The sequence below is a fragment of the Eschrichtius robustus genome, chromosome 10 (genome assembly GCF_028021215.1).
Source record: "Eschrichtius robustus isolate mEscRob2 chromosome 10, mEscRob2.pri, whole genome shotgun sequence".
NCBI classification, from domain to species: Eukaryota; Metazoa; Chordata; class Mammalia; order Artiodactyla; family Eschrichtiidae; genus Eschrichtius; species Eschrichtius robustus.
In genome coordinates this window covers 64503488-64517231 of record NC_090833.1, presented here as the reverse complement: position 1 = coordinate 64517231, position 13744 = coordinate 64503488, and the positions used below count along the sequence as shown (strand labels likewise).

Genomic DNA, 13744 nt, shown 5'->3' with positions numbered 1-13744 from the left:
AATCTCAAGTAAACAATCTAACCTTACACCGAAAGAAACTAGAGAAAGAAGAACAAACAAAACCCAAAGTTAGCAGAAGGAAAGAAATCATAAAGATCAGAGCAGAAATAAATGAAATAGAAACAAAGAAAACAATAGCAAAGATCAATAAAACTAAAAGTTGGTTCTTTGAGAAGATAAACAAAATTGATAAGCCATTAGCCAGACTCATCAAGAAAAAGAGGGAGAGGACTCAAATCAATAAAATCAGAAATGAAAAAGGAGAAGTTACAACAGACACCACAGAAATACAAAGCATCCTAAGAGACTACTACAAGCAACTTTATGCCAATAAAATGGACAACCTGGAAGAAAATGGACAAATTCTTAGAAAGGTATAACCTTCCAAGACTGAACCAGGAAGAAATAGAAAATATGAACAGACCAATCACAAGTAACGAAATTGAAACTGTGATTAAAAATCTTCCAACAAACAAAAGTCCAGGACCAGATGGCTTCACAGGTGAATTCTATCAAACATTTAGAGAAGAGCTAACACCTATCCTTCTCAAACTCTTCCAAAAAATTGCAGAGGAAGGAACACTCCCAAACTCATTCTATGAGGCCACCATCACCCTGATACCAAAACCAGACAAAGACACTACAAAAAAAGAAAATTACAGACCAATATCACTGATGAATATAGATGCAAAAATCCTCCACAAAATACTAGCAAACAGAATCCAACAACACATTAAAAGGATCATACACCACGATCAAGTGGGATTTATCCCAGGGATGCAAGGATTCTTCAATATACGCAAATCAATCAATGTGATACACCATATTAACAAATTGAAGAATAAAAACCATATGATCATCTCAATAGATGCAGAAAAAGCTTTTGACAAAATTCAACACCCATTTATGATAAAAACTCTCCAGAAAGTGGGCATAGAGGGAACCTACCTCAACATAATAAAGGCCATATATGACAAACCCACAGCAAACATCATTCTCAATGGTGAAAAACTGAAAGCGTTTCCTCTAAGATCAGGAACGAGACAAGGATGTCCACTCTCACCACTATTATTCAACATAGTTCTGGAAGTCCTAGCCACGGCAATCAGAGAAGAAAAAGAAATAAAAGGAATACAAATTGGAAAAGAAGAAGTAAAACTGTCACTGTTTGCGGATGACATGATACTATACATAGAGAATCCTACAACTGCCACCAGAAAACTGCTAGAGCTAATTAATGAATATGGTAAAGTTGCAGGATACAAAATTAATGCACAGAAATCTCTTGTATTCCTATACACTAATGATGAAAAATCTGAAAGAGAAATTATGGAAACACTCCCATTTACCATTGCAACAAAAAGAATAAAATACTTAGGAATAAACCTACCTAGGGAGACAAAAGACCTGTATGCAGAAAACTATAAGACACTGATGAAAGAAATTAAAGATGATACCAACAGATGGAGAGATATACCATGTTCTTGGATTGGAAGAATCAACATTGTGAAAATGAGTATACTACCTAAAGCAATCTACAGATTCAATGCAATCCCTATCAAATTACCAATGGCATTTTTTACGGAGCTAGAACAAATCATCTTAAAATTTGTATGGAGACACAAAAGACCCCGAATAGCCAAAGCAGTCTTGAGGCAAAAAAATGGAGCTGGAGGAATCAGACTCCCTGACTTCAGACTATACTACAAAGCTACAGTAATCAAGACAATATGGTACTGGCACAAAAACAGAAACATAGATCAATGGAACAAGATAGAAAGCCCAGAGATTAACCCACGCACCTATGGTCAACTAATCTATGACAAAGGAGGCAAAGATATACAATGGAGAAAAGACAGTCTCTTCAATAAGTGGTGCTGGGAAAACTGGACAGCTACATGTAAAAGAATGAAATTAGAATACTCCCTAACACCATACACAAAAATAAACTCAAAATGGATTAGAGACCTAAATATAAGACTGGACACTATAAAACTCTTAGAGGAAAACATAGGAAGAACACTCTTTGACATAAATCACAGCAAGATCTTTTTTGATCCACCTCCTAGAGTAATGGAAATAAAAACAAAAATAAACAAGTGGGACCTAATGAAACTTCAAAGCTTTTGCATAGCAAAGGAAACCATAAACAAGACGAAAAGACAACCCTCAGAATGGGAGAAAATATTTGCAAATGAATCAACGGACAAAGGATTAATCTCCAAAATATATAAACAGCTCATTCAGCTCAATATCAAAGAAACAAACACCCCAATCCAAAAATGGGCAGAAGACCTAAATAGACATTTCTCCAAAGAAGACATACAGACGGCCACGAAGCACATGAAAAGATGCTCAACATCACTAATTATTAGAGAAATGCAAATCAAAACTACAATGAGGTATCACCTCACTCCTGTTAGAATGGGCATCATCAGAAAATCTACAAACAACAAATGCTGGAGAGGGTGTGGAGAAAAGGGAACCCTCTTGCACTGTTGGTGGGAATGTAAATTGATACAGCCACTATGGAGAACAATATGGAGGTTCCTTAAAAAACTAAAAATAGAATTACCATATGACCCAGCAATCCCACTACTGGGCATATACCCAGAGAAAACCGTAATTCAAAAAGACACATGCACCCGAATGTTCATTGCAGCACTATTTACAATAGCCAGGTCATGGAAGCAACCTAAATGCCCATCAGCAGACGAATGGATAAAGAAGTTGTGGTACATATATACAATGGAATATTACTCAGCCATAAAAAGGAACGAAATTGAGTCATTTGTTGAGACGTGGATGGATCTAGAGACTGTCATACAGAGTGAAGTAAGTCAGAAAGAGAAAAACAAATATCGTATATTAATGCATGTATGTGGAACCTAGAAAAATGGTACAGATGAGCCAGTTTGCAGTGCAGAAGTTGAGACACAGATGTAGAGAATGGACATATGGACACCAAGGGGGAAAACTGCGGTGAGGTGGGGATGGTGGTGTGCTGAATTGGGCGATTGGGATTGACATGTATACACTGATGTGTAAAAAATTGATGCCTAATAAGAACCTGCAGTATAAAAAAAACAAACAAAACAACTAATACTAAACTTTCATTGGGTTATTTGTATGGAAATATGTTAATATAAATGTTTCAGACATTACATGAAATTTCTAAAAAAAAAAAAAAGAATCATCTAAAAGGCCTGATAAAATACAGATTGCTGGGCTTCACCCCCAAAGTTTCTGATCCAGTAGATCTGGGGTGGAGCTGGGGAATATGGATTTCTCATGAGTTCTGAGGTGATTCTGATGCGACTGGTGTGGGAACCACACGCTGATAACCACTGATGTAGGACTTTAAGGTTGCGAGGTATTGGTAATTAATTCAGAAACCAGGACATAACATGTTTTAAACTACCTAGTAATACAAGGTAACATAAGAGTCCAAAATAAGCTACAGTGTGTGTGATATTGAGAGAGAGGGAACTCTGGGCTGGCAGGATTTGAGCTGACTCCCAAGTCCAGATGGAATTAAGATCATCAGAGAGGAAGGTGGACGGCATTCTAGGATGGGCAGAAGAATCAAGTTAGGTAGAGGTAAGACTGGAGGGGTAGGTAGGGACCAGTTTGTGGAGAAAGGCTTTCAATGCCATTCTATAAAGAGTTCAGATTTTATGTAGCAGGTAATATTTCTTCCATTCACACATTATTCCTCCCATGGCACGCAGTCACAAAGCTCTAGTTCCAGGTTACTGCAAACATTTTAACCTTCCCAAAGTATTGTTCAGCTGAGGTGAGGGGGGAGAGGGAAGGTTTAGGAATATCTCTGATGTTTGATGAAGATACGAATTGAGATTGGGAGGTGGATTATTTGCAGTGTAGAGTCAATTTATTTTTCCTAGGTTGCAGGGATGGGAAAGCCAGCAACTTTTGGATGGCATCTGAAACACTAAGTAAAGCTTGTTTCAGTATGGATTTTGGTTGCCGACAGGAATAGGAAAAAATCATGGATGTCTTGGGCAACTGTGGCTCTTGAAGTGGGCAAGACCATTCACTAGAGGCCAGTGCTTTTCAATCTTTAAGGTGCACGTGTAGGAATCATTTGTAGATCTTGTTAAAATACAGATACTGATTCAGCAGGCCTGAAATGGTGCATTTCTAACAAGTTCCCAGAGGATGCTGATGCTGGGGACTGCAATTTGAAGCAAGGTACCAGAGGACATCCAGAGCGCGTTAGGGGTAGAGAGGCCCGTGGGGCATCCCTCCCGAACTACGGGAGGAGGATAAATGCGATCCTCAAAGAAAGGCCCTTCTCCAGTCACTCAGGAGAGCGGGGACAATGGTGTGGAAGGAGGAGGAGAGCGTGGGCAGAGCTGGGAAGGTGGTAGCCGGGGAGGGCGGCGGCGCCGAGGTGCGTCAGGTACGGACGGGTGTTCGGGTGATGGCTGTCCGGCAGGGCACGCTGCCGCGGCGCGTCTCCGCGCGCTCGAGGCGCGATTTCTGGTCTTTCGGCCCTCGGCGGCTCCCATCGCGGATCCCGGGCGCCCAGCTGGGACCGCGGCGGCGGCGGCGGCGGAGACAGCTGGTCGCTCCACCGCGCGGGCGGCGCACACCTAACCTGCCGGCCCCGGCGCTCTGGCTCCCGGAAGCGGAAGGGAAGCGCAGCCCGGCTTGGGCGGTGGCGGCGGCGGGACTAGAGGAGGAGGAGGAGGCGGAGGGGGAAGAAGCGGAGGTGGAGGGGGAAGAGCCGCCGGCGGCCGCGAGAACAGCGGCGGGGAGAGGCGAGCCCCCCGCGCCGGTGAGTGTGTGCAGGCGCGAGAACGCCACGGCCGCCCCCCGGCCCCCGGCCCCTGCAGCCCGGCGCCCGGCCGCCCGCCCCTGGCTGCGCCCCTGTTCCGCGCCCTGTTCCCTGCCCGCACCTGCCCTCGCTCCCGCTCAGAACCCCGGGTCTTCTGCGTGCCCTGCCCGCCTGGGGCCTGGCCTTTCTCCCAGCATCTTCAGCCAGAGCTGCAGCCGTCCGCCAACTGCCCCTCCTATAACTGGTGGTGGGTGGGTTCGTGCTCCAGTCAAGATGATTTGGGGTAGTTTTTCGTGTGTGTGTGTGTGTGTGTGTGTGTGTTTAATTTTAAAAACCCTGTGCCCTGAGTTTCTCGCGTGTGAACTGTAGTTTCCCTCTCTGTACCCGCGCCCGGAGACCTGCGTAGGGATCTGGGATTTATCCTTGCCATCACAGCCTTTCATTCATTTCCAGATCTCTGGGTGAGGCTTCAGAAGACTTGCAGGAGGAGAAATAGTTTGCTCCTTTACTGACCTTCTGCCTCCCTCCCCCAGATTCAAGAGTGGTTTTAAGAAAATGGCTTATGGATGGCAGCAGTTTGCACTTGTTACCATTCTCTGTAATAGACCGCTAGATTTTAACTGGAGAGTCCATTTAAAGTTGTGGTCTTTCTCAAGCTGTATTTGGGGCGTATTTTAAGATCCCTTGTGAGTCAGTGGAGGATGTCTGTATCTCTAGGGCTAAGAGAACCTGACCAGTTTATTACTTGAAAATATTGCAATATAGCAGTCTATAAAAGTACAAGAGGAAAAAAAAAATCAAGGTCGTTGTGAGCGGGTCATAAATCATAGTGTAAAGTTACAGTATAAAATCATGACGACTAACGATAGTTAAGCACGCAGGTTAAATATTTGTCAAATGGATCCAAGGCCTAATATGTGTACTTTAAAAAATTCACTGCCTTCCTTGTAGTAAAAAGTAATAGTAATTATCGTCTGATGATTGCTTAGTATATGCCATTCCTGGACTAAAAGGCTTTTGGTGTAATATCTTGTTAAATCCTTCCAACTCTTTAGATTTTATTTATTTTAAAGATAAAATCCAGAGAGATGCTTTATTTTGCCGTAGGTGTGCTAAGTTGTCATGGCAAAAAAGATTTTTGAAGAGATGAGAAATCAGTTGGAAAGAAGGAACCAAATGATTTGGTGTCGTGGAAAGAAAACTAGATTTTAGTTCCATTGCTGTCACTATTTAGCTGTGGGGTCATGGGTAGGTCAGTGACCCATGCCATTTTTCATCTATACAACCGGGAAGTCAGGATAAATTCTTTAAGGCTTATTTTAGCTTTCCCATCCTTACTTGGCATATGCTAAGTTTGTAAATAATTTAAGACCCTTTAACATGTTAAAGTTACTTTTAAAACATTTACCTGAAGAAGTATTAGTAAAATTATATCAAAATATAACCAAAAATGTATAATTCCATACTTTTAGAATAATATTTGGTGTAGTACTGTTCCAGAATTCCTCATTTTGGAGGTAAAACAATAGGATTATATTAAATCCCTTCAAACTGTTGTGACTTCTGTTAAATTTAACGTACTTTCGAAGCCTTAGTTGGAGTAAATGAACTAGAGCATATTTTAAATAAAATGGTGTCACATTGCCTATCTCTGGTGTGTTTTACTTAATAAAAAGAAATTTAAGCATTTAAAAATGTAACCATCAGCTTAACAGGTATGTTCTAAAGAAGTAACCAGTGAATCATAAAATTTTTTACTTCTTATTTACTCACTGCCTGATTTCTCTAATTCATAGAGACTGATTCAGAACCTGTGGAAAAGCACATGGATAAAATAATGTCGTGTATTAGTGAAGAAATGAATTTAGAAGTCTAGTAATGTCTCCATGGAGCTTTTTTTCAGGAATTGTAATTGAATGTGAGTCAATAAAATATTTTTCAGTGTAGAAGGCTACATAGTGGTGTTATCAGTACTACCAGGCATAACAGGGAAGGCGGAGGAAAAGCTATTTTTATTACCAGGAAGTTGTTCCCTAAGCTCAGTTTTACTTTTATATTAAGGAATGAAGACATTTTATATTACTTTAGTAAAACATTAGGGCTCAGTTTCAACTTTTCAAATGCACTAAATATAAACGGCATCGTAGCATGTAGTAGAATAATCAATGAATTAATACCTCTTATTAAAGTTGAAAATGTTTTGATTTGAATCAGTAAAAAATATAGGTGAATGACATGAAGAAAAATGGAAAAACACCAGTCTTGCTTATCAGAGTAGTGATTTCTTTTTCTTTATTGGAGTATAATTGCTTTACAATGGTGTGTTAGTTTCTTCTTTATAACAAAGTGAAATCAGCTATACATACACATATATCCCCATATCTCCTCCCTCTTGGGTCTCCCTCCCACCCTCCCTATCCCACCCCTCTAGGTGGTCACAAAGCACCGAGCTGACCTCCCTGTGCTATGCGGCTGCTTCCCACTAGCTATCTATTTTACATTTGGTAGTGTATATATGTCCATGCCACTCTCAGAGTAGTGATTTTTTTGGTTAAGAATCTTTGGTAAATTGTTAGCCTAGTTTAAAAAGCATATCTTAATAGACATGAAATAGCACTGCTCTCCATGGTAGCTGCCTTCCCCAAAATATCTTAAAGTGATGGTAGATTATTTACTCATTTCCCTCTTTTGATGTACCATGGGAAAAAATGTGGTATTTTCAAAGTTTGTCTTCTGCCTTTTCACCCTCCTCTTTCCCTGTGCTTTTCCTCTCAGGTAGATTGACTTGAGCCATTTAAGAGACTGAATAGGTTTCTGCTCTCTTCATCTATCTGTTGCTGCCACTTCCACAAAAGGGCAAGTTAGGTAAAAATTAGTATTTTACTACTCACTGATTCATTCAATTTTAACTTAATGTGCTCCACTGTGATCTCAACCAGGCTTCTGATTTTAAGCCTTTTATCTGTAATTATGGAATGAATAACTTTTTTACCTGCTGCAGGATTTTCAACTTCAGCAAGCAAGGAGAGATTTTTTTTCTTTTAGTGTTACTGGTTTTAAATCATGTCTGCTCTGGTAAAGCCTGGTGTGAAGGAAATCTAATTTAGCCTTTTGGTTTGTTTGCTTTTTTTTTCAATCTGTTCTTGGTGCAGTGGGTACTAGATAGAGGTAAGTAGCTGGCTTGCCTTTCCTCATGGAAGAACATGTCTGATTCACACCCAGGAAATGCCAGAGCCTAATTTCTGGCTTTCACTGTAGCTGAAGTTTTTCCCTTGTGCTCTTTTTGGAGCAAAGGTTACCTGTGCCTTCTGTTCCTACCCTGCATTTAACTCCAGTTCTTCCCTTGCCTGTCCTGTCCTTTTTCCCACACCCATACCTTCCTAAATGAAGAGTCCTGCCTAGACATTTTGTACTGATTGAAACAGTATTTGGTAGTCTTTAATTCATATCATCACACACCTTCCCAGTTATTTTTGCTTTTTGTTGGGAGATTCTGAAGAAGTGTGTCATTGTAGTGTAATACTTTTAATAAAGGTATTAATTTACATTTTTTTCACTCACGAGGCGGGTACACAGAAGAGCAACAGCTTATGTTCAGTTCTGCCCAGAACATAGTGATTTAAAGACTTGTTCTAGGAAGTGGATTCTTGAAACCATTGATGGTACAGGTTTGATATGCTTTGACACTTTGTCTACCCACATTTTAACAGAGTCTTCCTGGAGAACTCAGCAGTTGGGTCAGAATTCCCTACTTTAATTCTGCATTCTTCCTTAGCTTTTGAAATCACGTCCTGATTTTCTGCCATGCTTCATTGCTTAATTTCCCAGTCCTTCCACTTTTACCTGAAAGAGATTTAGTTTACAGGCTTTAGTTCAGTCACTCTATTTTAGATAAGATCTCTATTTTTGGTTTTCTGCTTGAAGAGACCTCACGCCAGCCTTATGGAAATACAACCTCCCTACATGCTTATAGTGTGATGCGAGGGAAAAGGCTGTGTACTGTACTATCTGAGGTTTCTCATCTCTGACAAGTAGTTCTCAGACTTCAGTGTTAGAGAAGGTAGGCAGCTGGGTATAGTTAAATTGTATTTAATGATGGTGACCCAGAAACACTGTTTCATCCTGGAGTTTGTAAGACTAGATGTACAACTCATCCTTAGTGCCCCCTGTCCTCCACCGCCACAAACGCCCCTTTAAAGTTGCCATTGTTGGAGGTGTTTATCATTTGCCAGGCAATTTCACTTTTAAGTATGAAAACCACCTTGTGTGTTGATATTTTTATTACCATTTTAGAGATGGTTAAACTGAAGCTTGAAAAGAAACTGAAGTTTGGAGAGCTAATAAGAGGCTGTTTCATAATTTGAATGTGGCTCTCTTAAATGTCTGTATAAGATTAATTTCCTACTCTATTGAAATAAACTGAATACCTCTGATGTTTTAAAAATTGGATTACCTCTTTGGCTAATTATTAAAGACAGCTATATCTGGTTATTTTAGGTAGAATTACTTGACCAGTTTTTCAGAGTTGATAAAATCAGAAATTAAATAGCTGTATAAATATGTAAGATTCATTTTAAGCTGCAGTTATAAGGTTTAAATTTTATATATTTGTATATTAACCATTTTGTTTTGACCCTGGGGGGGGATTTTGTTTGTTTGTTTGTTTGCCCTGTAGATTGTCAATTGCAGTCTCAGACGTAGCAATGTTAAAAATACTTGACAACATTTTGTAGTTATAGAACTTTGAGATATTCTTTGTTATCACAAAATTTCTTGGGTTTTTAAGACTAGAATTGCTTTTATATCACGTGGGTGAGATTTGATTCCACAGTGATGGCGATGCTGAACTAGATAAAATGTTCATCTCATTTTGGGTGCTATGGCTGTGATGTAGTTCTGATAACTGTAAATGTAAAGTAGGATTTTTTCCTTGATTTTAAGCCAGTGAGTGACTAGGGTTTGACTCAGGGATGGTTGGCTTGTGCTGTTACCTAATGTTACTGATGGAAACTGCTGTTTTGCTGCAACAGTAAGAAGCCGCCCTAGAGTCATAGCCTCAGCAGAATTACTGACTTTGGCCATGTTTCAGAGCACTTCATTGTACCGCACTTAATTCTGCTTGAGATCTCTTCTAGAGGAAGACGAATTCATTCATTGCCACTAGAGTAGCAGCTCCTTTACTAAATCATTCTGTATTTTGTCTCTAAGAATCAAATGTGCAGCCAAAGAGACCACTGTAAATTAGCTTAGAAAGTTAGAGTATAAACAAGTTATATTTCACAATCTAACAATCATGGACCATAGAAAAAGTGACCCTAGGAGAAAGTACAGTTTAAAAAAAAAGTCTATAAGGGGAATGGAAATGTAATGATAATGATTTTGATTTTTTTTCCACATCCTCAGTATGTAATAGATTCCTATTGCTATGGTAAGCAGTATGCATAGCAAACTCACAACTTGTCCTTTATTTCCTTTCTTGGAGAATGGTACCACCATTCACCTAGACCCTAAGCCAGAAACTTGGGAGTCATCCTAGCATCTGCCCTTTGCATGATTGATTACCACGTCCTATCAGTTTTACTCATTAGGTTCTTATTCTGCCCTTTTCCAGCATACCTCCTGTCTTAAGTGTTCCTTCCTCACCCCCCTCCCCTCCCCACTTCCTTTAGAAGTTACTGCTTTTGGGGTACTTACCATGTGTCCTCATTTCTCACCTGAGTAACCAGTAAGCCTAGCTTATTTCATATAGTCAGTCTTGGAACTTTATCCATCCACCCAAGTTCATTCTTCAAAGTGTTGCTCTTCTTTCCAAAATGCACATTTCATCATGGCATTCTTCTGCCTTTAATCCTTCAGTACTTTCCAAACTACTGTCTTCAGGGTGAAGTCCAAAGTCATTGGCATGGTTTAACAGTGTTTTTTTATTCTTAGATCACTCTCTTCTTGTAGGTCATGAAATCAGTCTAGTAGGCTGTGACCAGCATTATATATTTTTATTAAAGTGAAATATAATAAAATAGTACAGTATCAGAGTACGTCACATATAGTCAGGGTGAATATCACTTCATTAAACTTTTTCAGTTATATATTTTATATATGTGAAATACATACTCACATATCTCATATATTTCTGTGTATATATTACCAGATGTCCTGAACTATATTTCTTAAAGATGCTTGTGGTCGAAAGGTTAAACGCGTTTTATCCCATTCTTCCATATGTGATGACTCTAGTCATTTCAGTCTACTTAGATTTTCTTTGCCTGCCCTTATACCTTTGCGTACTCTGCTCTCTTGTTCATTAAGAGCCTCCATTCTTCATCCACAGGTTTTGTTCTCTCCAGAAATCTTTTCCTGATGGTAACTTACCGAACGAAATAAATTTTTTATTGCAACCTCGTACACACAAATATTTACATAACTGAAAAGTTCCATGAACCAACACCCTTCCTGTATGAGAAGCATTATTGCCCCCTTGCCCTCTGTCTTACTTTGTCTTACTTGGTATTGATCATGTCTGTTTACTAGTTTGTTTCTATTGAGAATAAGGATGGTCTCTTTTTTATCTATACCAGTGCTAAGGCGTAGTAATATAGATAGTGATTGAATTAGTGAAATACTGAATCAGTATATGTTTTTTAGAACTCTTTACAGTATTATTGTTTAAGCCTGAACTGTAGAAACTAACTTTAATGGTTGATTCTCTTAATGGTTTCATTATAGGAGGATAACTTTTTCCCTTAAAACAGTTAAACTAATATGTGCTTCTATTTTAAACTCTTTATTTTATGTTTATCAATTGTGATTAGATAGTCCAGGCCTAATATCTTGATAGATATTACATTGGATTTTGTCACATCAGTGACCTCAGAATTTATTGTCATTTTGTGATTTGCGGTCAGTAAGTTTGATGAAGCCCAAATGCTGGACATGTAATACTAATTTGATTTTATGGGAACCGGGTGGTTTCAAAAGAGAGAACGTTCATGTATAATGGTAATCATATAAAGATTTTGGGGGGCTGGCTGGATTAGATATGAAAGCATAGAATTAAGTGGAGTTAAATCACTTTATTTCTAAATTTAAACTTTTTTTTCGTAATTGACATTTTTACGGTTAGAATATTTAGTTGCTTACAATTTTTATCTTTGTTGTGAGATATTATTTGTTAAACCATTAATAGATTCACACGGAGAGCTGCTCTTGAGGAGGGATCCATTTGTTGGGATGTAATAAAAAAAAAAGAATGAATCAAGATAAAACCTCTAAATGCAAGTACCAGAACAATTACAACACATCTCAGTGAATTTGCAGGTGGTAAGTGCATTTAATTTTAATGGGAATATGTTTCTGAATTGTGCAGCGTAGTATCCATAAAGTGTTATGTTTAGATGAATTTAACAATCTTTCATTTGCAAAAAAAAGATAGTTACTTTATGTTTATATAAAATATTTCATATTAAATTTTAACTCCACATTTTCTTAAATAAGGCTTTCTCCATAGAGAAAAAAAATCTGTAAATAATACAAGTTTCAGAAACATCCTCCTGAATTATAAGTCTTATATGTCTTTACAGCTGATGCTTCTGTGCTGCATTTTTAAAGATATTAATTTTAAAAGCATTTCATATATGGATAATACATAGTGATAAAGAGAGGCTAAAAGTAAAAATTTTGTTTGTGAGGTTGTAATGTCAAATCACACCTCATTGGCTATCTTTATTTTTCAGTTGGTCGAGAAGAATTTAGAAGTACATATGTCTATTAATAAACTTACATGAACACATAAATATGTATATAAAATGTGACAGCATTCCTTCTCACTACTCTTTCCTTCCTCAGCCCAGTGGTAACCACTGTTAACAGTTTGGTAGATGTGTTTTCTTCCACCCATACAGAAATTACTTATACATATATTTTTTCTAACAAAAAAAGAATCATGTTATACAACGTACATCTGAATACCCATCACCTAGATTCTACAACTAGTATTTTACTGAACTATATCACATACTCATCCATCTCTGTGTCCGCACATCAGTCCATTTTTGGGGGAGATCCATTTGAAAGTAAATTGCAGACATCAGTATACTTCCTTCCCCCTCTCCCCGATAATACAGCATCCATATCATTAACTAGATAGAGTTCATTATTGGTTTAAAGGGTTTTTTAAAGGTCAATTTACATACCATGAAATGCACCAATCTTGTGTATTGCCTAGTTTCAACAAATGTATGACCTGTGTATCTCAAACTCCTGTTAAGATAGAGATCTTTATCAGCACCCCAGAAAGTTCCCTTATGCGTTTTCCTAGTTCGTCTTTATCCTCCCCTCCCTCCAGGAAGCTACTGTTAGGACATTTCCCCCCACCATAGATTTTGCCTATATAATTTGCCTCTTTTCACTCAACACTATGTGTGGGTAGCCGTATGCAAATCTAGATCTACTTCCTTTTTTTCTTCTTTAAAAATTGCAGTAGCTTGGAAATAGTCTACACTATGGATGTATTATAATTTATAGTATATGACCATTGCCTTCCCTCTACAAGGGCATTTAGGTTGTGCCATATTTTTGTGATCACAAATAGTGCTATATAGAACATCCTTGTACGTATATATACCTGTTCACTCTAATGAATACTTTTGTAGATATTACTAGATGTAAAACTGCTGGGTCAAAAAGTTTGACATTTTAATAGACACTGCCAAATTGCCCTCCAAAGATGATTTTATCAGTTTACATGCATATCAGCAATGGGTGAGATTGTCCTTTTCTCTGTGCCCTTTCAACATTGGGTGTCACCTGTCTTTCTAGAATTTTGTCAGTACGAAGGGTAAAAAATATACCTAGTGATTTCACATTTTCCTAATCAGTAATGATTAACCACTGGATTTTTTTTTCTTTTGTGAATTGCCTCTCTGTGTATTTACTTTGTATGACTCT

The 13744-nt window shown here is 38.4% G+C and overlaps 1 protein-coding gene across 2 annotated transcripts in view; it reads left to right on the top strand.

Annotated features, from left to right (window-relative positions):
* Positions 1 to 4720: 4720 nt before the first annotated feature.
* ZDHHC21 (zinc finger DHHC-type palmitoyltransferase 21) overlaps positions 4721 to 13744 on the top strand; it is a 60755-nt gene continuing 51731 nt past the window's right edge. For both annotated transcript variants that reach the window (XR_011075154.1, XM_068552791.1), the window contains exons 1-2: positions 4721 to 4801; positions 11985 to 12118. The gene's annotated coding sequence lies outside the window, so the exon portion shown is untranslated. The remainder of the gene's footprint in view (positions 4802 to 11984; positions 12119 to 13744) is intronic.